The sequence below is a fragment of the Triturus cristatus genome, chromosome 2_1, assembly GCF_964204655.1.
Source record: "Triturus cristatus chromosome 2_1, aTriCri1.1, whole genome shotgun sequence".
NCBI lineage: Eukaryota > Metazoa > Chordata > Amphibia > Caudata > Salamandridae > Triturus > Triturus cristatus.
The window spans coordinates 391,184,638-391,208,112 of NC_140581.1; the positions used below are offsets into that span (position 1 = coordinate 391,184,638).

General features: G+C 48.2%; 1 protein-coding gene across 2 annotated transcripts in view; it reads left to right on the top strand.

The window, feature by feature from the left end:
* ZSWIM6 (zinc finger SWIM-type containing 6) overlaps window positions 1-23,475 on the top strand; it is a 528,445-nt gene that overhangs the window by 388,403 nt on the left and 116,567 nt on the right. The gene's annotated exons all lie outside the window — the stretch shown is intronic.

Sequence of the window (23,475 nt, forward strand, 5' to 3'; positions counted from 1 at the left end):
AGATCCACTTAAATATCTTTTGGAGCAGGCATAGTGTGTAGAAGCAGACCAAAACAGCGTTGATCTGGCCTGTGGGTGGGTGTGTGTGTGTGTGTGTGTGTGTGTATGAGGGGTTCAAAAGTGCTGCAGGACACCAGGAGTCGTCGCAGGTGAAGGGGGTGAAGCCCATGATGAATTGAGCTTAAGGCAGCTGTTCTTCATCCAGGTGGCGACAGCCTTCATCCTGTTGTGAAAGTTGTTTTTGGCGACTGTGGGTTTGTTGGAGAGGGAGAGAATCCGCAGGGTGTCGACGTAGGAGACTGAGTCTGTGGTTCCTGATGGCTGCGAGAGGGGCCATGTAGATGTTAAAGAGTGGGGCTCGGGGAGGAGACCTGAGGCACTTTGCAGCTGTTCTCTGTGGGTTCTGAGAAGACCGGAGGTAGTCTGACTGTGTTCGGCCAGTGTGGAAGGAGTGGATCCATTCCAGGGCGTTGTCGCGAATGCCGGTGTTGTAGAGTCTGGTGCGTAGGGTGCGGTGAGAGACCGTGTTGAAGGCAGCCGAGAGGTCCAGGAGGATGAGGGTTGATGGCCTTCTCGATGACCTTGGCTGGGAAGGGGAAAAGAGGTGGGTCATAAGTTCTTGAGGTCTATCGGCTTGGTTGAGGGTTTCTTAAGCAAGGGGTTTATCTCTGCATGATTCCAGTCTTCCGGGAAGGTGGCGCAGTTGATGGACCGGCAGAGTTTGGGCGTGATTGTGGTGCCTGCTTTGTTGAAGATGTGATGTGGGCAGGGGTCTGAGGGTGCTCCTTAGTGGATGCTCTTCATGATTTTAAGGGTGTCCACGGTGAGGAGTTCAGCTGAGTAGGGTCTGTTGGGGTCTGACATCATAGGGTCCGGTGGGAAGGTCTTGGGTATTGAGACTGAGAAAGCTGTCTTATATCGCCTTGATCTTGTGTTGGAAGTAGGTGCCGAGGTTGTTGCAGAGGTCTTGTGAGGGGCGGGGGGGATGTCAGGATTCTCTGTGCTGGGTCTGGCGAATTGCTTGACCTTGGTGAAAAGTTCTTTGCTGGTGAGTGCGTTGGCGTTGATCCTTTCTTGTAGGGTTGGTTTTACATTGTTCTGATGCGGCGGTGGTGTGCAGTGACAGTAGTTTTGAAGGCTGAGGGTCTTGATGCTCCATCTCTTTTCGAGCCATCTATGGGTGCGCCTGGAGTCATGAAGGCCAAGAGGGAACCAGCTGGCTTTTTCAAGGTGTTGCTTGCTTGGGGCTTTCTTCAGGGGAGGCAAAGCGTCGGCGCAGTCTGAGATCCATCGGTGGAGGTTGCGTGCAGAGGTTTTGGCGTCAGGATGTCAGAAAGCGATTTTTCTTAAGGTGATGAGCTGTTCTTCAGTGACCTTGTTCCAGGTTCTGCGAGGGGAGCTGGGAGCGTGGCGGTGTGCGATGGGTCTGGTGAAGTGGACGCAGCAGTGGTTGGTCCACTGGACCTCAGTGGTGTATCTGAAGGTGATGTCTTTGGCGAAGAAAATGGGATCGATCGTGTGTCCAGCCGAGTGGGTTGGGGAGTTATTTTTGTCATTGGAGTTGTCCAGATGAAAGTTCAGGTCGCTGTGGAGGATGTAGTCTGTGGAGGCATGAGCGTGTGGTCCGATGAAGTCTATAATGGAATTGCTGAAGAGTGGGTGGGATCCAAGAGGAGTTTGAGGATGGGGGTGACGCGGAGGGTGGTGTTTGGGTTGGTCTGGACCTGGAAGTGGAGGTGCTCCATGTTGGTCGAGAAGCCTTCGGCATGGGTGGGGAGGCAGAGGTTTCTTTTGTGTACGATGACTGCCCCCGGTTTGATGCGGACCTTGTGGATGCTGTTGTAGCTGCCCGGGATGGTGGTAGAGAGGTCCGGGGCAGAGGTGGACTTCATCCAGGTTTCCGTGAGGAAGGGGATATCCAAGTCGAGCAGGTCCCAGATCTCAGAGTGTTTGTGAAGGGAGCGTGTGTTGAGCAGGATGTAATTGAGGTGGCCGGGTCCGGTATTTGTTGGTCTTGCAGTGGGTGGGGCTGGTGTGTGGTGGCAGACAAAGGTGCAGCTGTAGTTCCGGCAGGAAAAAGGGCATTGGGTGTCCATCAGTGATGTGTGGCGTCTGGTGTTGAGGGCATGGGGGTGCTGGTGTTGTATAGGTGGATGGACCGAGAACCAGCGTCTGTGGCGGTGGGTGTGGTCCAGGCACGGACGGGCGCAAGCTGGCTTGCCTCTGGCGTGCCAGCAGTGCAGGCACGCAGCGGCCGCCATAAGTAGTGTGAGGGGGTGGGCTGGACAGCAGGGAAGCGGGACTTGGCACTGGAGGCAACATAACCTATATATAACCATATATTTAGTACCATCAGAATGGAATCCAAAATGTATTTCACCATGGTGAATTGATGCATTTATGACGCATAGAGGTCCCAGAGCAGACCCAAAGGTTATTCCAGTAGATGGGGACACCGATGTGGAGTTGGAAAGAGGCAGACTGAGAAAATGCAATCCGAATGGTAGAAGGAAATCCATTTTAGGGCTAATCCTGTAATAGAAGCTTGAATATGTAGTTGTAGTGAGCTGTGTCCAAATGCAGGCAAGCTAATTATGATTTGCAGAGGTTAAGGATATGATGGGAGTAAAACCTTTCAGGAAGAGTTAGTCTGGTTATGATTATAATACTTTTCGAGAAGGTAAGAGATTTGATTTGGACACGAGGGAATGAGGTAGCTGAGGGGATATCTGTTGTGAGTATTAGGAGAAAAGAGTCAGTCCAATGGCGTAAGTTGTGAGGTAAGCAGAGGATAGTAAAATCCTTGCTAGAAGGCATTCTAAAGAAGTCATAATAATCTAGAAATGACTAGAATAGGCTGTGCGTTAGTGTTTTAGATCTCTAGTTCTGCCATACACATGATATTCCTTAAGGAAGCATATGGGGGAATTATGAATAGTTGGTGGCAGAAGGTGACTCTGCGGGGGGGGGGGGTCAGTTGAAAGTTTAATTTACCCTTTGAATTCATCAAAATATTGAAGAGTGTGGGTGTATATCATGTGGATATTGTCAAACTGTAAAAGCGTAGACTTTGGTTGACATGTCAAATCTTCATGTGTTCTTGATGAAACTACCTCTTCCAATGAGCACCAACTCAGGTACTTAACTAAGACACTGAATTGTGGCAGAACTCTGCACTGTAGCAGGAGCTCATGTACTAAGGGCCAGTAACTGAGATTTATTTTGGGATTCATTCATTCAAGGGCTTGCTATTCATAAATCCTAGCAGAGCAGTGGCAGTACATGTGAAGTAGTGACATGAACTGGGAGTAAGCATGCAGGCCCCCAGGGGCAATGATCTACCCAAACTCTAGGCCTGCCTCTGCTGCAAAACCTCTTTGTCTCCCTCGGCAGCACCTGATCGCCCTGTGGGAGGTCGTATTATCTTGCTAGTTCACAGGTAGAGGAGCATAACATATGACTAATAGGTGCTCCTTATTGTACAACACTTATGCAATGTGAATCTTTTCTGGATTGCCGTGTTGTGCATTACACTGCCATTGAAGTGGTTGGGTGGCAAAAAGTCTCCTTTTTGCCTTTTTTCTTTTTTTTTGGGCGGCATCAGCAATTTAGTTTAAACCCCTCCTTATGTGATATCAGACCTATGCTCCAGAAATCCCTCTGCAGTCTCCATCTTCAGGTTTTTTGTATTTTTCTGACGTTAAACCTGGATGCATAAAGGAGAACTCCGGAGTTGAGGAAGAAGAAATTGAGTTTTCCACCGACAAAAGCAGTCGAGGGAAAAGAATTGACTACGGGTAAGAAGTAGAAAACACAAAGAAAATGCGAAAAACACTAAGGTGAGCGGACGGATTCAACAAGGCCGTGTTGTGGGAGAATGAGAAGGGGGCATGAAGCACATGCTTTTTAGGTTTTGCCCCGAGTGCCACCACAAGACTATCCAGAAGGACACACTGGAGGTCTGCAACCTCTGCCCTCCTAAGTACCACAGTGCGTAGGACTGAGTGGTGTGTGCAGATTTCTTGCCCAAGACCATCTGAGCAAGGCAGAAGCAGAGATGGGTACATTACTTGATGGCATCCCCTCTAAGAAAGCCAGAGTCCTTAAGAGTTTGTGATTTCTAGCGATGAGTAGGACCTCTTGGAGAGGTAAGAGGCCAAGGAAAAGAACCGGACCTTGAAGTTATAGAACCCGGCTAGTAAGGACCACAAGAAAGCACTTTGGGAGAAGCCCAGACAAAAGGCAAACCCATTTAGGCGAGACCCATCAAAGCTGAAAGCTTCAGATTTGAAGAAACTGTAATGACATCAATTGTTGATGCCCGAGGGCATGGTGAAGTCCAAAGATCCACATGGGTCCAAAGCAAGTAAACCCTCAACCTGTATCACTCTCAAGAGCGAATCAAAGGCATGCAAGAGGCTGAAAAAAGCAGCTCAATGCCACCTATGAAGAAAAGGCCAACATCAGCCCTGAAAATACCCACTCCATCGACACCGAAGGTTTCTTAAACATCAGAGAGCCCCATTTTGGCACCGAAAAGTTCCTCTGCATAGATGTCAAGACCGAAACTAAGCCTAACTACACACCGAAAGATCGCTCAAGGTAGAGTGAAAAAGGAAGCATCTCGAGGGTGAACTTGAAGCCCTAATCAAGAAAGACAGAATTTGACTCCCTTCAGGGATACAGGATTCCACTGAAAAAGCAGGAGGAAAAAGGGGAAACCAAAAGAGCTGGAAAATCCCATCACCCCATAGCTGCAGGAGGGGATGGAGGAAGAGGTTTTAGAACTGGAGGAGGAACAGGAGGGTCTCACAAAAAGGGGAGACAACAGAGGACTGGCAAGACCTCTGTGTACTCGCCAGATGAAAGGGTGGAATTTTAGCCATCAAAGTAGTCACATCACTGCGTACAATATAGAAGAAAAGAGCTGCAGACTCCTTTGGTGCTCTGATGAAGAGGAATAATCAGAAGCATGTTTCCTCCTTATAAAACACTGCTGTCCAAGCAGAAGAAAAGCGGTTTTCTCCCAATGAACCCTAGCATGCGGGACCAGGGCAGAGAAGCATTTAAGGAGCCAGGCTTAGGCAGTAACGCAAGTGTGGAAAGAAATTACCACTTCTCATCAAAGGATCCACCCTTGCCAACTGATTCACTCATAGTTGCAACAGCACGCAAAATATCAAACACGCTCATGTTTACAGGGCAGCCTGCTGACAAGTAAAGGAAGAGAGTAGATATGGTGGGGAGAAAAAATGGAAAGATCAGTAGCACCATTGGCGGGTAGCCAGCTCGAATGGCCTGTTAAACAGATATGTCCACCAATAGTGGGATAAAATGGAAGAGCTGATGGAACTGCCAGAGGAGTTAAAGAGGGCAAGCGTATCTTACAGGAGGGCAATACAATGTCTGACACATGCCTGAAATCCCCTCTTTATGCAGGGGACAATGCAAGTAGCTAGCTCTGCACAGCTACCACCTTGAGCAGACCCACTTGGCTGAGAATCTCAGTACTTAAACAGGAAGTCCAGTCAGCCATAATCAACATGCAATTCAGAGGACTGTGTTTGTGGACGTGGTAGATTACGTGCTTCTGTGCATGAAAACAAATGACAAAACCACCAAGTCCATGGGGGCCCTACAATATAAGGGAGAATTCCAGAGAGGCATGAGCCAGAGAAGAGGACGACTTTAGGGGACCCATGCAACTGTATAAGACTCCTGCAACCTTCAACAACCAATGAAGTGAGTCCACCACTCCCCCACAATGGCAGTGTTGCTCAAGCTCTCGCTGCCCTTTTGCTACGGAAGAGGGGGAAACTGAAAGGGGGAAACCACACTAGCAAGAGACTGCCCACAAATAGCCCTCCTATGCAAGTCACCAGTAGAAGGAAGAATGTGAGAAATGGTAGATCACCTCCAACAAATGGATACTAAATATCATAAAATATGGTCACTGCAAAGAGTTAGTTGCCTCCAGCAACACCATCAAAGACAGGATAAAATTTGACAAACTACAACAGGAAGTGGAAGGCCTAATAATTAAAGAATCTATAGAAATAGCACCCCAGAAGCAGAGGTTCAAAATGGGTTTACTCAAACTATTACCAAAACTGGACAAGATGTTAAGACCAATGCTGAACCTGAGATCACTAAGCAAGTTCATAATAATACAAAACAATTAAAAATGACAGCGCTCCAAGAGGTTGACCTTCTGACAGGGCAAGGAGACTACATGGCAACCATACACCTCAAGGATGCCTACCTACACATACCAGTAAACAAATGACTCAAACAATTCTTCAGGTTTATAGTGAACAAGACACTACCAATTAAAGGTGCTACCATTCGGAATAAAATCAGCTCCAAGGTTATTCCCCAAATGTCTAGCTGGGGTTGCAGCACACCTCAAGCAAGTGGGAATACATTTCTACCCATACTTAGGCGACAGGCTAGTTAAAGCAAAGACAAGCAACCAGTGCAGAAAGAATATCAACAAGTTCATACAGACCCTACATTCATTTGCATTCTCCATCAATTGCGAGAAATTGTCACAGAACCCAGACACTAAAAACATTCCTAGGGGCAATTTTGAACTCTCAGGCTGCAAAGGCAAGACCAGTGGAAAAGTGTGAAAGCGACCATGCAGCAGTCGCCTCTACCAGAAGGGGCAACGTCCGACTATGAGAACGATGGGGGAAATGTTGGGCATGATGTCCTCCTGTATACCTCTGGTGCCACACCCAAAACTACACATGAGACCAGTACAGCAATGGGTTCAGAAACAATAATCACAATTAACGGAGTTGGCCAATCTACGGGTTAAGGACATTTTGAGAGAAATGAAATGGCGGATCCTCCAACCCCTAACTGTGGGGAAAACATTCAAACCACCAACTCCCTCAGTGACCATTGCAAAAAATGCATCACACTCAGAGGAAGCAGTCCAACAAACCAATGTACATCGCACTCCCAGCACACCAAGACCTGTTAACGATACAGGAGAGACTGGTTTAACACCCAGAACCAAACACTCAGTCTAGCAGCTTGGCTCCTAAGGAGTTAGTTTAACTACCTCAAGCTGACAAGGAGACCAACAAGGAGATGCTACAGCAACAAATGAAAGGTTTCAACAATGTTGTGACGAGCCAAGGGAACACATACTTGGACACAAGATGCCACAGCCGTTAGATACATGATGCATCTACTAAACAAGCATCTCTTCTATGCCGCTATCAAAGTTCACCTAGCAGCCATTATAAGATGTATACTAGGGAGAAATTTATTTACCATATCAGTAGAAAAACACTTCCTAGAGAGAGCAAAGAAGATAGCACACCCAAGAAGTGTGCCAATGCCTACATGGAACCTGAATGTAGTACTCAAACACGTTGGAATCACCCTTTGAACCAATTCAGAATGCACAGCAGAAATTTTGAACCCTCAAAACTGCATTGCTTATCTCTATCACCTCACTAAGAAGGGTCCGTGAAATATAAGCGCTCATCAGTCAGGAGCCATATCTTATCTTCAGATACATGGAGCCAAAGTACTAATGATGACAAACCTAGGTTCGGCACCACCTTTGGTATGAAGTTCTATGTTAACCAAACCATTCACCTACCTCTTTTTTCCACAGCCTAAATGACCGGCTGAGAAAATTGCACACACTAAATGTTCAGAGGGCAATTATGTACTACTAGGAAAGCACAAAAGGCATCCATAAAGGAGAACAGTTTGTATCCTTTTCACACACAAAAGTGATTCCCAATCACCAAGCAAACTATTGAGATGGATGGTATAGACGATACAATATTGCCACAAGGCAGTGAGTAACCTTCGAGGAAAGGTTAAATGCACTTTTGAAAAGGAAAGAGGAGCAACCCTTGCTTTCCTAGGCAGTGTAGCACTAGAAGAGATTTGCGCTGCTGCTACATGGGCATCTATTCATACCTTCACAAAATACTACTGGGTGGACATTCAGATGAACAGGGAAGCAGAAGTGGGACAAGGCGTACTGAAACATTTGTTTGTAAACGCACTCTAAAGGACCCAGCCTACCCATAAGAGAAAATACCACTCCGTTATCAATGTGCAGCATGTGAATCCAGAAAACATTCACACTACAAAATGAAATGGTTGCTTACTGATAGTAGTAGTTGTGCACTCTAAATAATTTTTTGAAGTCGCATGCAACCCAGCCAGCTCCCACCAATTGAGGTGGTTTCACAAACTCCACTCAAAAAATCACAGACAAGGGTAAAGGAAAATAATCTGAAAATGGCGACTGCCTCAAGGGATTTACGGAGCATATATCAGATGTCTCATAGGGAGGGGTTTAAATCCAAATGGTCACCGCTGTCCACTAAGCAAAAAACGAAAGAATACAAGGAGACTATTCCGGACCCAAGCACTAGATGGTGGAAAAATGGACAGTATGTGATTCCAGTAAATTCTTTAAATTGCAAATCTACTCCTACCTGTAAGTAACCATTTTGTTACATTCTGCCCTTCCTCTCAGATCACTTTGATATGACACCCATACCACAACTCCTCCTGAAAGTTCACTTAGCCTGAACTTCTTCTTGGAGTATAGGTGTCTTGGCCAAGGGAGCCATAGAGGGTGCTGGCGTCATATGTAGGGACTGGCTGTTATTTCCATTACTTTATGGTGCAGAAAAAGGACACAGACTTCATTCCATCCTAGATCGTTGCGATCTGAACTTCTTTCTTCAGAAGGAAATGCCCAAGTTCTTCCTGCCCTGGATCTAGGAAACTGGATGGTGGTGTTGGACTTGCAGAATGCCTAGTTTCACATCTCTGTTCTATAGTCTTACAGGCGTTATCTGAAAGAAACACGTTAGTTAGATTCCTCACCTTAGAATATCCCCAGGCGTCAGGCTGGATCCGGAAAGATTTTTCATCAGCAATACCCTTGCGCGTCGCTAGGCATCGTCTGCGGCTCCGCGTCCGTCGTCGGCGTCGTGATCGCTGGGATGACGTCGTTGGAGTACTTAGAAGCCGCCATCGTGCACTGATGTCAGTTCTTCTTTTTTTTCGCGCCAGTAAGCGCCGATCCGGGAAGAGCATACCCTTTAGTCACTTTTTGACTAAACTTTTTTGAACTCTTTTGGTTCTATTCTTGTCGACATCGACTCTGGTGCCGGTAGGGATGCCTGGCTTTAAGGCGTGTGACTCCTGTCACCGACTGATGTCAGTTTCGGACCACCACCGCCGGTGCCTCTATTGCCTTGGAACCGACCATGACGCCGAATCGTGCATCGACTGCTGGGCCTTGACTTCGAAAGCTAAGGGGGAGCAGTCCCGCAAGCTACTCTAGTACCGGCAGTCGGCTCCGCTCCGCTCGTTGGGGTCCAAATCTTCGAAATCCGGTAAGTCGAAGCACAGCAAGTAGTCGAAGAAGCGACATCGCTCTTCTGACTCCCCTCGCCGGTAGTGCGACTCGGCTGAGGGCTCGGGTGGCACCACCCGCGCGGCTCCATTGGAGCCGCAGGGATCCCGTCCGTCCCCTTACCCTCCGGTCCCAGGGACTGACGTGACTCCGGCGGAGGTCAGTGTCTTCCTCATGGCCATGAGGAACCTGGTTCCGCTGTCGGCGCGCCTTTGGGCCCTGCAGGCTCGACTGGGAGGCCTAGCGAGCCGGCGGCTATGGCCCCGGCGCCATCGTCGACTGCAGTCCCGACGCCGCAGGTCCCCGGGGGATCCAGGCCTTGATCCCAGTCGGTGCCGGTCGACCTCACGACCCCTCCGCCGGCGCAGACTCCTCGGGTGCCGTCCCCGGAACGACGCTGTTCCCCATTTTATTCCTGGTCCGGGCCCAGCGTTGGAGCGGCGCCGTCCGGCGCCACACCTGACGCCGATGGGTGGCAATTTCATCTTCTACCCGGCTCCGATCATTCCACCTGTATACCAGGAATCGGATGACGGTGACGACTGGGAGGGGTCTGAGGACCCTCTGGCCCGGCAGGACCAGTTATCTCAGGACTGGGCAGACGAGCTGGGGGATGCCAGTAGTCTTGATACCTCCCCTGACACTGGCTTGATCTCTCCTCCGACCGTGGCTTCGGAGGAAGGTGCTGCATTTTCTGTGGGCTGCGCAAGGCGGCCGAGGCCCTTGGGCTCGAACTGCCTGCTGTGGCCGTGAGGACGAACTTCCTCACCGAAGTGCTTCAACCGTCGGCAAGCTCCTTGGAGCCTCTGCTGCAGTTCATTGAAGCACTCATTGACGTTCTGAAGGGCACCTGGTCCAAGCCCTCCACAGTTCCTCCTGTGGACCGAAACGTGGCCAGGCGCCACCGCCCTGCACCGGGCAACCCCAGTTTTCTGTCCCAACACCCCACGCCCGAGAGCCTGGTTATCCAGGCCTCTACCTCCCAGACCTCCTTCCCGTCCGCTCCCCCGGATCGGGAATCCAAAAGACTAGAACAGTTTGGGAAGAAGCTGTTCTCTTAGTTTGGGGTTGCGGTCTATCAACACCGCGTGTCTTTTGGACCGTTACTCCCACTCCCTGTGGGATACGGTGGAGGACGTGCTGTCCCAGTGTCCGGAGGAGGCCCGGACACGACTCGCCCAGGCTCTTGCCGAGGGGCGGGATGTGGCACGGCATGGTCTCCGATGTGGACTAGACACAACGGACTCGCTGGGCAGGGCAATGTCCACCACAGTGGCGCTTCGTTGTCTGGCTGCGGTCCGCAAGTTTTTCCGGGGATATCCAGAGCACCCTCATGGACATGCCCTTCGATGGCAGTCGCCTTTTTGGCGACAAAGCGGATAGTGCGCTGGAGCGCTTTAAGGACTCCAGGGCTTCGGCCAAGTCCTTGGGCCTCTCGGCCCCGCGCCTGCAAACTTCAGCTTTTCGCCCCTTTCGTGGCCAAGGAAGGGGTGCCCCCATGGATTCCGCCGAGGCGGTACAGGGGGACAACGTGCCGGTCCGTCCACATCTACCCCAGCAGCATCCTCCTCAAAGCCCTCCTAGACCGAGCTTTCAGGCCATTCCACGCCAGTGGGAGGCAGAGTTCGCCATCACCTGCTCCACTGGCGTACAATCACATCGGACAGGTGGGTGCTGCAGATCGTCTGAAGGGGCTACTCCCTCCCCTTCGAGGCGACCCCTCCAGCCATGCCACCGCAGTACCACCGCATGTCGGGGGACCACTTGAAACTTCTGCAGGAGGAAGTTACGGCCCTCTTGGCCAAGGGGGCCAACGAGCGCGTTCCTGGTCCAGAAGTAGGTCGTGGTTGTTATTCCCACTACTTTCTGGTTCCCAAGAAGGGCAAAGGGGACCTAAGCCCTATCTTGGACCTCAGGAGCGTCAACACCTTCCTCTGGAAGGAGAAGTTCAAGATACTCACTGTAGCTCAGGTTCTGGCTGCCCTAGACCCCGGAGACTGGATGGTAGCGTTGGACTTGCAGGACGCTTATTTCCACATTCCAGTCCTGCCGGCCCGCCAGCGTTACCTGCATTTCATGGTGGGCCAGGAGCATTTTCAGTATACCGTGCTCCCCTTCGGCCTCACCACTGCCCCTCGGGTGTTCACGAAAGGGATGGTGGTGGTCGCAGCTCATGTGCGCAGATTGGGGGTTCCGGTCTTCCCCTATCTAGACGACTGGTTGTTGAAGGTGGGCTCGCCCCAGGCAGTCGTCTCCCACCTCCAGACTACGGCCGACCTCTTGCATTTGCTGGGGTTCTCCATCAATGTGCCGAAGTCGCATCAGAGTCCCTCCCAGCAGCTCCTCTTCATAGGAGCGGTTCTGGACTCTGCGCAGTTTCGGGCCTATCCTCCAGGACAGCGGGCCCGGGATAGTCAGGCTCTGATTCCCATCTTTCGACCTCTATCCCGGGTTTCGGTCAGGTTGGTGCTGCGGCTTCTGGGTCTGATGGCCTCCTGCATCCTGTTGGTGCATCACGCCAGATGGCGAATGCAGGCTCTGCAGTGGGACCTGAAGTTTCAGTGGGCCCAGCATCGGGGCAACCAGTCCGACCATATCTTGATCTCCGAGGGCACTGCAAGACAATTGCAGTGGTGGCTCACGGACGGCGATTGGGTCAGTGGCAGATCCCTCTCCCTACCCCGAGCACGTAGTAGTGACGGATGTGTCCCTCCTGGGATGGGGGGGCACATGGGAGAGGCGGAGATCAGAGGCCTCTGGTCTCCGGCGGAGTCCCGGCTCCATATCAACCTTCTGGAGCGGAGGGCGATCCGACTTGCACTGAAGGCATTCCTTCCCTCTGTCCGGGGAAGTGTAGTGCAGGTGTTCACGGACAACACCACCGCCATGTAGTATTGCAACAAACAGGACGGGTGGGGTCCTGGACCCTATGGCAGGAAGCTCTGCGCCTCTGGACATGGCTGGAACATCAGGACATCACCCTGGTGGTTCAACATCTGGCGGGCTCTCTGAACGCCAGAGCAGACGAACTCAGCCGCCGGTGCATGATCGATCACGAATGGCGTCTAAACTCGGACGTGGCGCAAGGCCTCTTTCGGCAGTGGGGGGAGCCTTGGTTAGAACTATTCGCCACCGAAGAGAACGCGCAATGTCGGCAGTTCTGCACGTGGAGTTTCCAAGGCGGCGCTCGCTCGGGGACGCCTTTCGTCGCGAGTGGACTTGCGGTCTGTTGTACGCCTTTCCGCCTATACCACTTCTGCCCAGAGTGCTGAAGATCAGGCGCGACCGGGCCCAAGTCATCTTGGTGGCTCCGGATTGGGCACGAAGGTACTGGTATCCCGAGCTACTCAGTCTGTCGATCCCGAGCTACTCAGTCTGTCGATCGATCCCCCGATACGATTGCCTCTTCAGGAGGACCTTCTGTCGCAGCAGCAGGGGACGGTCCTCCACCCGAACCTGTCCAGCCTCCACCTCCATGCGTGGAGATTGAGCGGCGGAAGTTGATGCCATTTGACTTGCCTCCTGAAGTCTGTAATATTATTCTGGCAGCCAGGCGTCCCGCCACAAAATCAGTATTCGCCTGCAGGTGGAACAAATTTGTGGCATGGTGCACAGCAAAGGCTGTGGATCCCCTCTCCGCCCCTCTTTCTGAGGTTCTCCTCTTTCTTCTTTCCCTGGCCCAGCAGGGCTCTGCTCTGGGCACCCTCAAGGGATACCTTTCAGCTATTTCTGCTTTCTAACGGCTTTCTGATCAGCCTTCTCTTTTCAAATCCCCTGTTTCTCGATTCTTTAAGGGCATTACTCACATGTTTCCTCCTGTCCCTTTCGTAATGCCTCAGTGGGATTTGAACCTTGTTTTGACCTTTCTGATGTGCGCTACCTTTGAGCCACTTCATAATTGTCCCCTTCGTCTTCTCACTCTTAAGACTGCTTTCCTGGTAGCCATCACCTCTGCTAGACTGGTGAGTGAGCTCCAGGCTCTCTTCTAAGCCTCCTTTCCTTTCTGTCCATCCGGACAAAGTTGTTCTCAGGACTCGTCCTTCCTTTCTCCCTAAGGTGGTAACTGCTTTTCACATCGGCCAGTCTGTTACACTGCCCACCTTCTTTCTGCCTCTGCATCCTTCAAAAGAGGAAGAGAGGCTCCACCGTCTGGACCCAAAACAGGCGCTGTCCTTCTATCTGAACCGCACCAAACAGTTCCGGGTGGACAACCAACTCTTTGTTGGCTACGTGGGCGCTAAGAAGGGGCGGGCGGTGCACAAGCGAACCATCTCTCGGTGGGTCGTTTTGTGTATCAAGGCCTGTTATTCCTTAGCTAAAAAGGAGCCTCCTGTAGGGCTGAGGGCCCATTCCACTCGGGCCACAGCGGCGACCACTGCCCTGGGCCGGGGAGTCCCCTTGCAGGACATCTGTCAGGCTGCAACGTGGGCCTCGCTGCACACGTTTGCCAAACACTATTGCCTGGACAGCCAAGTCTGGAGAGATCTTGGTTTGCAGACCCACCACCGGGGTTGGTATTGCTGGGGTATCTATTCGAAGGTGAGGAATCTAACTAACGTGTTTCTTTCAGATGAACAAGTTACTTACCTTCGGTAACGATATCTGTAAGACATTAGTTAGATTCCTCACCGACCCACCCATCCTCCCCGTTCTGCGAACCGATATCTAGGGTTGAGGTCATCCCTCTCAGGGCCCTAGAATTTTTTGGCACCAGTGTCGGTCTCTTGCATGGCTCTGCGTTCCTGTCGCGCAAGGGCGGCGTCTAAGAAGTCCGACATCATCCCGGCGATGCCGGCGACGGACGCGGAGCCGCAGATGACGCCTAGCGACACGCAAGGGTATTGCTGAAATCTTTCCGGATCCAGCCTGACGCCTTGGGATACTCTAAGGTGAGGAATCTAACTAACTAATGTTTCTTACAGATATATCGTTACCGAAGGTAAATAACTTGTTCATCTGTGTTTATAGGTAAGCCAAGAGCACTTTAATTTCTTGGTGCTCCCCTTTGGCCTTACCAGTACACCTCTGGTGTTCGCAAAGATGATGGTATTGGTCGCAGCTCATCTACGGAGGTTGGGAATACCTGTCTTTCCATACCTTGACTCTCCTCAAACCATCCTAAAACATCTCCAGATGATGGCAGACTTGTTAACATTGTTGGGCTTTTTTATCACTTTGCTGCAGTCACACCTCACTCTTTCATATCTGCTCCCCTTCATCTGAGCCATCTTTGATTATGGTGTTCTTCTGAGCCTTTCCTCCGGATCAAGTCTAGGGTGTTCAGGCTGTGATCCTGATGTTGCAACCTTTGACTGGGATCTCGGAGCATTGTTCTTGGGCTTCTTGACCTCTGACATCCTGTTTGTGCACCACACCAGGTGGGACATGAGGACTCTGCAGTGGGATCTGAGGTCTCAGTGGGCTCAGCACCAAGAGAACCTTTCAGATTCCAGCCAGGTGTTGAAGCAGACTGCGAAAGACAGGAGTTGAACTGGCTGAAGACCGCTCCCACTACCCCATTCAGAACTAATTGCTATGACAGATGCATTGTTGCTGGGTTGGTGAGGTAATCTGTGAGAGGTGAAGATCAGAGGACTCTGGTCTCTGGCGGAGACCTATCTTAATATCAACTTGGAGTTGCGGGCGGGCAATTCGCTTGGCACTGAAAGCGTTCCTAATGGTCAAGAGGGAACAGGTGCAGGTTCTCACTGACCATGCATCTGCCATGTGGTACAACAACAAACAAAACAGTGTGGGGTCGTGAATACTTTGCCAGGAGGCTTCAAATCTGTGACTGCCGTACTAACTCGGCTGATGTTGGCTAGTGTATCATGAATGACAGTTAAACTATGAAGTGGCACTAGATGTCTTCCATTAACGTAGAGAACCCTGGCTTAATCTGTTTGCCACTGCACAAAACGCTCCGTGTCGAAGCTGGAGTTCACTTCTACCTAGACTGGGGCTTGTGACTCCTGTATGCCTGTCTGCCCCTCCCTCTTCTGGCCAGAGTATTGAAAAAAGATCAAGAAAAACCAGGCTCCAGCATGAGCACATGTCCTCTGATTCGGCTGCCACTTCCAGAGGACTACCTGTTGCAACAGCAGGGGCCAGGTCTTGCACCAGAGTCTGCACAACCTACACCACTATGCTTGGAGATTAAACGACAATAGTTGATGGCTTTCGTTCTTTTTCCCAACATAGTTGGTGTCATTCTGGCAGCCAGGCGCCCTTCCACCAAAACTATATACAGTATGCTGGGAGAAGTTTGTCTAGTGTTCCTTCTGTGAAATACAGCCTTTGCAAGCTAATTTCTTTGATATTTTTTATTGTTTTGTCTCTAGCCCGCAAGGCCTTGCTGGGGCAGCAGTTAAGGGTTCTTTCGACCTTTCTTCGGTTGCCTGATTAGCCATCCATTTTCAAATTGCTGGTTGTGATGGGTTTCTTGAAGGGGCTGATCAAAGTATCTCCAACACCTTTTGTAATGCTGCAGTGGGACATCAGTTTGGTTATCACCTACTTGATGGGCACTCCTTTTGAACTAATACACTGTTGTCCTGTACAACCTTGTACATCTTTCTTTCCGGACAAACTGGTCCTCAAGAAAAAAAGGGATTTCCTGCCAAAGGTAGTCACACCCTTCCACATACGGTAATGCATTACTTTTCCATTTTTCTATGCCTCACCTCATCCATCCAGGGAAGAGGAGCAGATTCACTGTCTTGATCATAAGACGATGCTCTTAGGATTGTTTTCATCAATCTGACCAGAGACCATCTATTATGCCAAATTTTTCTGGGCTTCTTTGGAGCCAAATCTGGGAAAGTGGTACATAAGAGCACCATCTCCCCCTGTGGATTGTTTTGGGCATAAAGATTTGCTAGGGGCTAGTCAAGAAGCAGCCGCCAAGAAGGCTTGCATGCCCATGCCACCAGAGCAAAGGCTGGTTCCACTGCGCTGCGCATGCATGTCAGTCTTAGACATTTGATTAAACAAAGAGGACTAGCTTAAGTTGACCCAAGTGTTACAGTACTCAAATTAGTTCTGTCACGGGCACCTTGTTGGTGTATTCATGAAGCCCTCACCCACCAACCTAGTTGGTGGCATGCTTCATCATCGGGCCCACCCAGTGACACCTAGTATGTCCCGGGTGTGCTACGACACTTGATTACAGCGGAGCTGGTATATTGCTGAGAGTGCAGTGAGGTTGGGTGAGTTGTGATTTAAAACGGCTTGGTGGTGGTCCCAGTACCCGAGGGTAAATTAAATTTTAATAACTGGGCCGTCACCAGCGGTTAAAAGTAAGGCTACAGAACGTGTGAGGGTGGCGAGTTACTGCCCCCTGCGTCCTTCAGATGGTCGACATGTTTCAGCCAGTGCCTTAGAGTGTTCTGGCTTTCCTCAGGACCGTTTTTTAAAAAAGGTGTGGTGAAATAAAACAGACTTAGTGTTGTGGTACAGACTATGTGATACACTTACTAAGGCGTTTTTCTATATGTGAGAGGGGGATTCCCTTCTCATGCATATGCTTTGGGTTATTAGCCAAGGCTTCCTGGAGGGAAGCGGTAAGGGGATGACCAGACGGCGGGACAACAGGTACAAGGCAGGCACTGACCAGAAAGTCTGGTCATCCCCTTACCGCTTCCCTCCAGGAAGCCTTGGCTAATAACCCAAAGCATATGCATGAGAAGGGAATCCCCCTCTCACATATAGAAAAACGCCTTAGTGAGTGTATCACATAGTCTGTACCACAACACTAAGTCTGTTTTATTTCACCACACCTTTTTAAAAAAACGGTCCTGAGGAAAGCCAGAACACTCTAAGGCACTGGCTGAAACATGTCGACCATCTGAAGGACGCAGGGGGCAGTAACTCGCCACCCTCACGCGTCCTGTAGCCTTACTTTTAACCGCTGGTGACGGCCCAGTTATTAAAATTTCATTTACCCTCGGGTACTGGGACCACCACCAAGCTGTTTTAAATCACATCTCACCCAACCTCACTGCACTCTCAGCAATATACCAGCTCCGCTGTAATCAGGCGTCGTAGCACACCCGGGACATACTAGGTGTCACTGGGTGGGCCCGATGATGAAGCATGCCACCAACTAGGTTGGTGGGTGAGGGCTTCATGAATACACCAACAAGGTGCCCGTGACAGAACTAATTTGAGTACTGTAACACTTGGGTCAACTTAAGCTAGTCCTCTTTGTTTAATCACATATAAACCCTCGGGGACTCGGACTAGCTAACTAGTCCTCTCTCTCCCTCTTGTTACACGCAGTCTTAGACATTTGCCAGGCTGCTACATTGGCATCCCTCCACACGTTCATTGCCTGGACTGCCACGATTTTCTGGTTTGAGTAATTTCAGTCCCATCACCTGGGGAGGTACTACTTTGGTATCCGTTCATAAGGTAAGCAATCAACGGTTAGAAATCTCTATCAGAAGAGCAAGTTACTTATCTTTGGGAACACATTTTCTGGTAGTCTCTAACTGCGATCCTCACAGACCCAAATCCCTCTGTTCTGTGGAGTTGACTCCTATAGTCCCATACAGTTCATTAATAAGATGCCAATATTGGAGCTCTGCACTCTGACATTCGGATTTCTTTGAGCTCCACGTCATGCGTGGACAAAGATCACTGACAGCACACACTGAGGAGGGAGGCAGGCATGCAGATTTAGTTTGCCAACGTTTCATCTGGGGCAGGACTGACTGGTTGTGAAACTACAAGGCCTCTCAAGGTGAGGAATCTGCAGTTACAAAGTCTGTACCAGAAAAGGCTTTTGTTCCTTGAGGTCTCAAGAATGTTGATACAGTAGAGATAGTACGGTATAGAGCTTGCAAAGGCATTTCCTAGGAGTGCAACAAATTTAAAACCGATATGAATAGACTACTCATTAGACCTACTATGCATTAGATGAAACTAGTTGCCAGCTTTTTTTTAAACTTGAATTGCTTGTGTATATGAACTTTAGCCATGTTTAATGATCACTCATTAGCTAATACATATTGGAAATTACTAATCTTTTGCATATTAAAGCAACACTGGAAGTAAATCAGCCACGCTGTAGCCACAGAACAGCAAAAACTATTGCCTGGTCCAACATCAATTTTGTATTTGAAGCAACACCAATACTTCCATTCACACATACAATAAGACCTAGGCTGGATTTTGGGACAATCTGGACATTTTCTTTTTTGAAACTCAGTAAAGGCTTTTATTACCTTATTCACTGAACACTTAACTGCTAAAATGGTGATTTTGTAACTGAAATCACTGTGTTTCCTCAATTCCTATGCCCCCGCAGAGATTTTCCATTAAACTGGCCATATTCAGGCCATCAAAAGGGTAGGTCTTTCTCCACTTGCATATTCTGGAGCTAAACACAGAAAATCAAGTTACTGCACTAGCAGCCGACATGTATGTGCGCTCGTGCAAATGCAATGCAGACTGGTAGAGCTGAGCAATAGTTACTGTTGGTGGGTTTACTTTGATCATGAAGCATACTGTATAGCTCCACCCACTCTGATGTAATGTGCACAAGCTTATCAATGTGTTTACTTATGGATAGAGAAATAATAGCTAGGCATCTGTTCACTCATCCATTACTTTAAAAATGTAGCAAGGGAGCTCTTATTAATACAGGCTGTCTCAGTGGCGGCTGGCATATCCACCTCTTTTTCTTCTCTCCTCCAGGCAGGCTCCAAACTCACAAGCCAATCCTGGTGCTGCTTCTATCAGCGATCAGAAGAGCACTGGAGGCTTTTGCTTTCTCTAACCCGGCTGTCTTTAGACTAAAGACAGCTAGGTTAGAGAGGTTTAAAGTGTACATGTGTGGCTGGCCGCAAGACGGCCAGCCAATAAGAAATGCGCACTTCAAACTGAAAGTGCCCTACTTTCTGCTGCTGCCAGTGAGCAGCAGCCCCGCCCCGCCCTGTCATGATGCTTCGTTCGGGACTGGGTGATGAACATTTTTTAATGAATGAACTTCATTACCATTTTATTTTTTTATTTCTGGGGGCATTTTATCGTAGGGCAAAACTCCTCTCAAACTTAGGAGCCTGCCCTATCAGCTCTCAAACTCCAAGGCGGTGTCAGAAATGTTATGCTGCATTTAGTTATTTAAACATGGGGAGCTCCTCATAAGCATCAATCCGTAAAAGTGAAAAGTAGAATAGGCGTGAGATTTCATTGCTGAAAAATCAGAACACGACCTCACATGCCATGGGGGAGGCAAGAATAAAGATAGCTGCCCGTGCCCTGAATTCATAAGAACCAACATATAACGAGGATAGGAAAATAACGGTCTAATTCACTTTCACAGCGTTAAGGCTCCCATACTTTAGTTGTTTTATAGCCTAGAGGAAAGCAAATTTCAGTAGCCAAAAAGTTTAGGGAGCGCTTATTAATTCATCCTGGTTAGGAGTCCTATGTAGAAATTTGCTGAGCTTTACAAGCTGTGCATGGTTTTCCTTGCTTGTTGAGCAGCTGGCACTATGTAATTCTTCCACTTTAATTAGTACAATGTCCAGTTACTTCGGGCATTTGTGTCAATATCCTGACCAGCCACTTACAATCTGAAAGGCCATTTTACTTGGCTACACACGGAGTTTGGTTTTGCACAAATTAGTTTAGTCTATGTATATGTGATATTTGTATAGCACATATCCAGCCAGTAACGCAGTAGAACACTTTACAGGGTGAAAGGCAAACATGCAAGCAAGAGTGGTAGGAAATAAGGCTGGTTGTTGGTTTGTTACTGCGTTGTGATATAGTGTACCTTAAAGGGACAATTCTTCCACTCTTTCCTAAACTTGAGCAGCATTGTGGATGTCCTGGTGATTATGGGGCTACTGGTCCAGATCCTTGGTGCATAGATGGAAAAGTCCTGCTGCCCTGTTCTTTCCACCTCTCCTGGTTCTGGATGAGAAGTGTTGTGACATGTAGAATGCCAGTGTTAAAGACTGGGAGGCCATGGAGTAGCGCATTACCACAGCCAAAGTGCAAGCGCACATGAGCTTAATTAGCAGTTCTGAGGTCACTTTCTGGAATAAACCGTTTCACTTTCTTTAGAAGCAGATTGTGAATGTTTTCCACATAACGTGGAAAGTAGTACAAGGCTTAATGTTCTTTTGTTAATTGGCATAAATCGCAGTTTAATTTGTCTTACTGCACAGCATAACTCTACAAATGTTCTTTGTTCTTGTTGGCTAAGTTGACCTTCTGAGTTTATTGAAGAGGCATACAGGATATTTCAGCTCCCAGGAAAAGGAAAATAACTTACCACTGATGTTTTTAGCCTCACTAAGGGGAAATGGCTTTATGGCGGGTGGGTCAGGCACTGATCAAACATTGAGGCTTAGGGTATAGTCACATTTACAATATTTACATTACAAATTTAAGCAATCTGAGTCAGTGGGTAAAGATGGGTACTGTATGTGAGAAGTAAGGTGAGTGGTTCACATGTCTAATAGAAATTCTGTTTGCATATGTTTTAAGGGCCATTTTGTAATGGAGTCCAAAGGGTGTGTGCACTTGATAGGATGAGTTGTGACATTCCAGGCATGACAGCAGATCAGAAGTACAAGTTTACACATGGGGTTAAGGTGATGGTAGCTTTAGCCTAGAGTACAGACTGGAAAGTAGCAGGTTAATGTCTTGCTTTAGACTACTTAATAGCATCATTAGATTTGTAACTGATGGTGAGAGGTGGGATTGACAGGAAGGGCAAGATTAAGCACAATTTCAGTGATTGTTTATGGAACACTGTTTCGATATTCCCATGTGCTCACAACCAGAATAAGGGCCTAAACTTTAAAATGACAAACTGGTGGGATTTACAGATATTGAGGAACTGGTTCAAGCAGTGATTGTTGACCCAACGTAATAATCGAGCTGTACAGCACACAAACATTCCTAGGGCAGAGTTAGTTGTAGATCACTACATTTAGTTTGAGGAATCTAGGGCAATCTGAATAATAGCTGTTCAACAATCAAAGACTTGGGCTTAGAATTGGGTGTAGGAGGCGGCGGTGGATTGGGTGAGCTTTACATTTTGTGCACATACAGGGGATTGCTGAATCCTAAACCTGTCATGCAAGGTGATGGTGTAGTCCGGGAGTCCCATGAGGGAATCCAGCTCGAGGGGACTCAGCAAAGCGCAAACAGCAGCAGGAAAATATTCAGTTTGAGAGACTGTTCAAAGCTATTTACTGTGTGTGATGGTTAGTATGAGAAGAGTAGTTAATGACATATTTTGGTCAACTGTGTTCCAAGAGTTCAAAAAGGTTGAGGATGGCCATCAAGTATGTTTTCAGAAGATAATAGGGGAGCATTTTGTACCGGAGACCCTAAAGTATTTTAGTGATGGGAAAAGACCATTCTGAAGAGGATGGACTCCGATTGGATAGTGTATTAGCATTGTGGTTTGAAAGTGAGAACAAAAGTCCTTATTGGATGGAGTGATACTGTTTCTAATTGTCCATTCAGCACCCAAATGCGTGTCTCCCATAATTCCTTTTATTCCAGGATATTCAGTTGATTTACACCACGTTTTAGGAGCCCATGAGGAGGGAGTGTTTAGGAGGAGGGAAGATTACTTGCTTCTGGGAGAGACGCTGTGGGAATATGTATGGGCTCCCGGTTTTGAGTTTCTTTGTAAGCTTCCTTAAATTTAAACATTGTTACCAGTGTTAAACTAGATACAAAACAAACATGGAACATATTGTACATGTGTAAGATGTGAAACACAAAAGATATAAAGAGCACATGCGTTAATGGCCAAAGATATAGGATGACAGATTAAAGTATTTAAAAAAAAAGTGATGGATAGAATGCTTGAATGAATCTCAACCACTGGTAATCACGCCTGTGGATGAGATTAATTCAAGCATTCAAACACCTTTTTGTTTTTTACAAAGATATATGATGCCATCTCACTAACAACCATGAATTCTCTCCAGTTCAGAGATTTAGTCCAATTTTATGTGTCAACATATTATAACATTAATTTCATCAGTTTCTTCCCTTAAGTGGATTTGTAAAAATTACTGTAATGTTTTTTCTTTTTGCATGAAATATTTTATAGTACAGATAGTGTGGGATGTTCTTGACTTGTGTCCATACTAAATTTCCTGCACAAGAAGTTTGATTTACTGTCTCGGCTGGAATTTCCCCCCCTAATCTCCAGAAAATCACCACTCGTTAAAAAGCAATGTATCTAGTCTTTGACTCAAATTGAACATACGACTTTCTGTCTACTTGAAGAGTGTTAGATAGGATCCCCCTCCCAACTGATGTTGAAGCATAACTCTGCAAATCCCCATTTATGTTTTGGGCACTGGTCACTGTGCATGTGAATCACTGCATCTAATTCCTGACAGGGACAGCATTTATTAATTGGCTGTCTAGAGGTTAGGACATAGTTTACATCGTGGCTCCTTTTTAGGCCATGTCTGAGATACCCATGCACTGTTGCTTGTGAGATATTTTCACTGAAAGGGGCTTGGAACCTGCCCATTGCTTACTGTTAGTTAGCTTCTTTGTCGCTCTTATTTACGTGACCCTGATTGGTCAGTGGTAGTCTGTCACTTTCTTTGTTTATCCCTTCGTGGAGCATGTACCAAATACTGATTGTTTCTTCTTAATTACTGTGCTTCAGCTGCTCGTGCTGGGTTTGAGGTACCATTTTTTCTTCCCGTCATCGTTGCTTGTTACCCTATCTCCACTCCTGCCTCACTGCTTGCCCATATCCCCCGTCATTGATTGCCCATCGTTGTTGCTTCCAGAAATACTGTTTGTGCCAATGTTATGCAAACTTGTGTGCGCTTAAGCAGTAGATAACTTCTGTTCATGTATGCTTGTTTTCTTATGCAGTATACAAGAAATATTCCGATTGGACGATTTAAGTCTTGCATGAGCGGAATACTTTTTAATTGTGTGTGCTTTGCCTTAGGGTACTGTAATCTTGATACACCCCCCTCCCCACGCCTTGTAAGTACGGTAGCAGTAAACAAGTGCCTCTCTTTACGGAGGGGCTGCCTGCTGCCATCTGCGTGGACTTA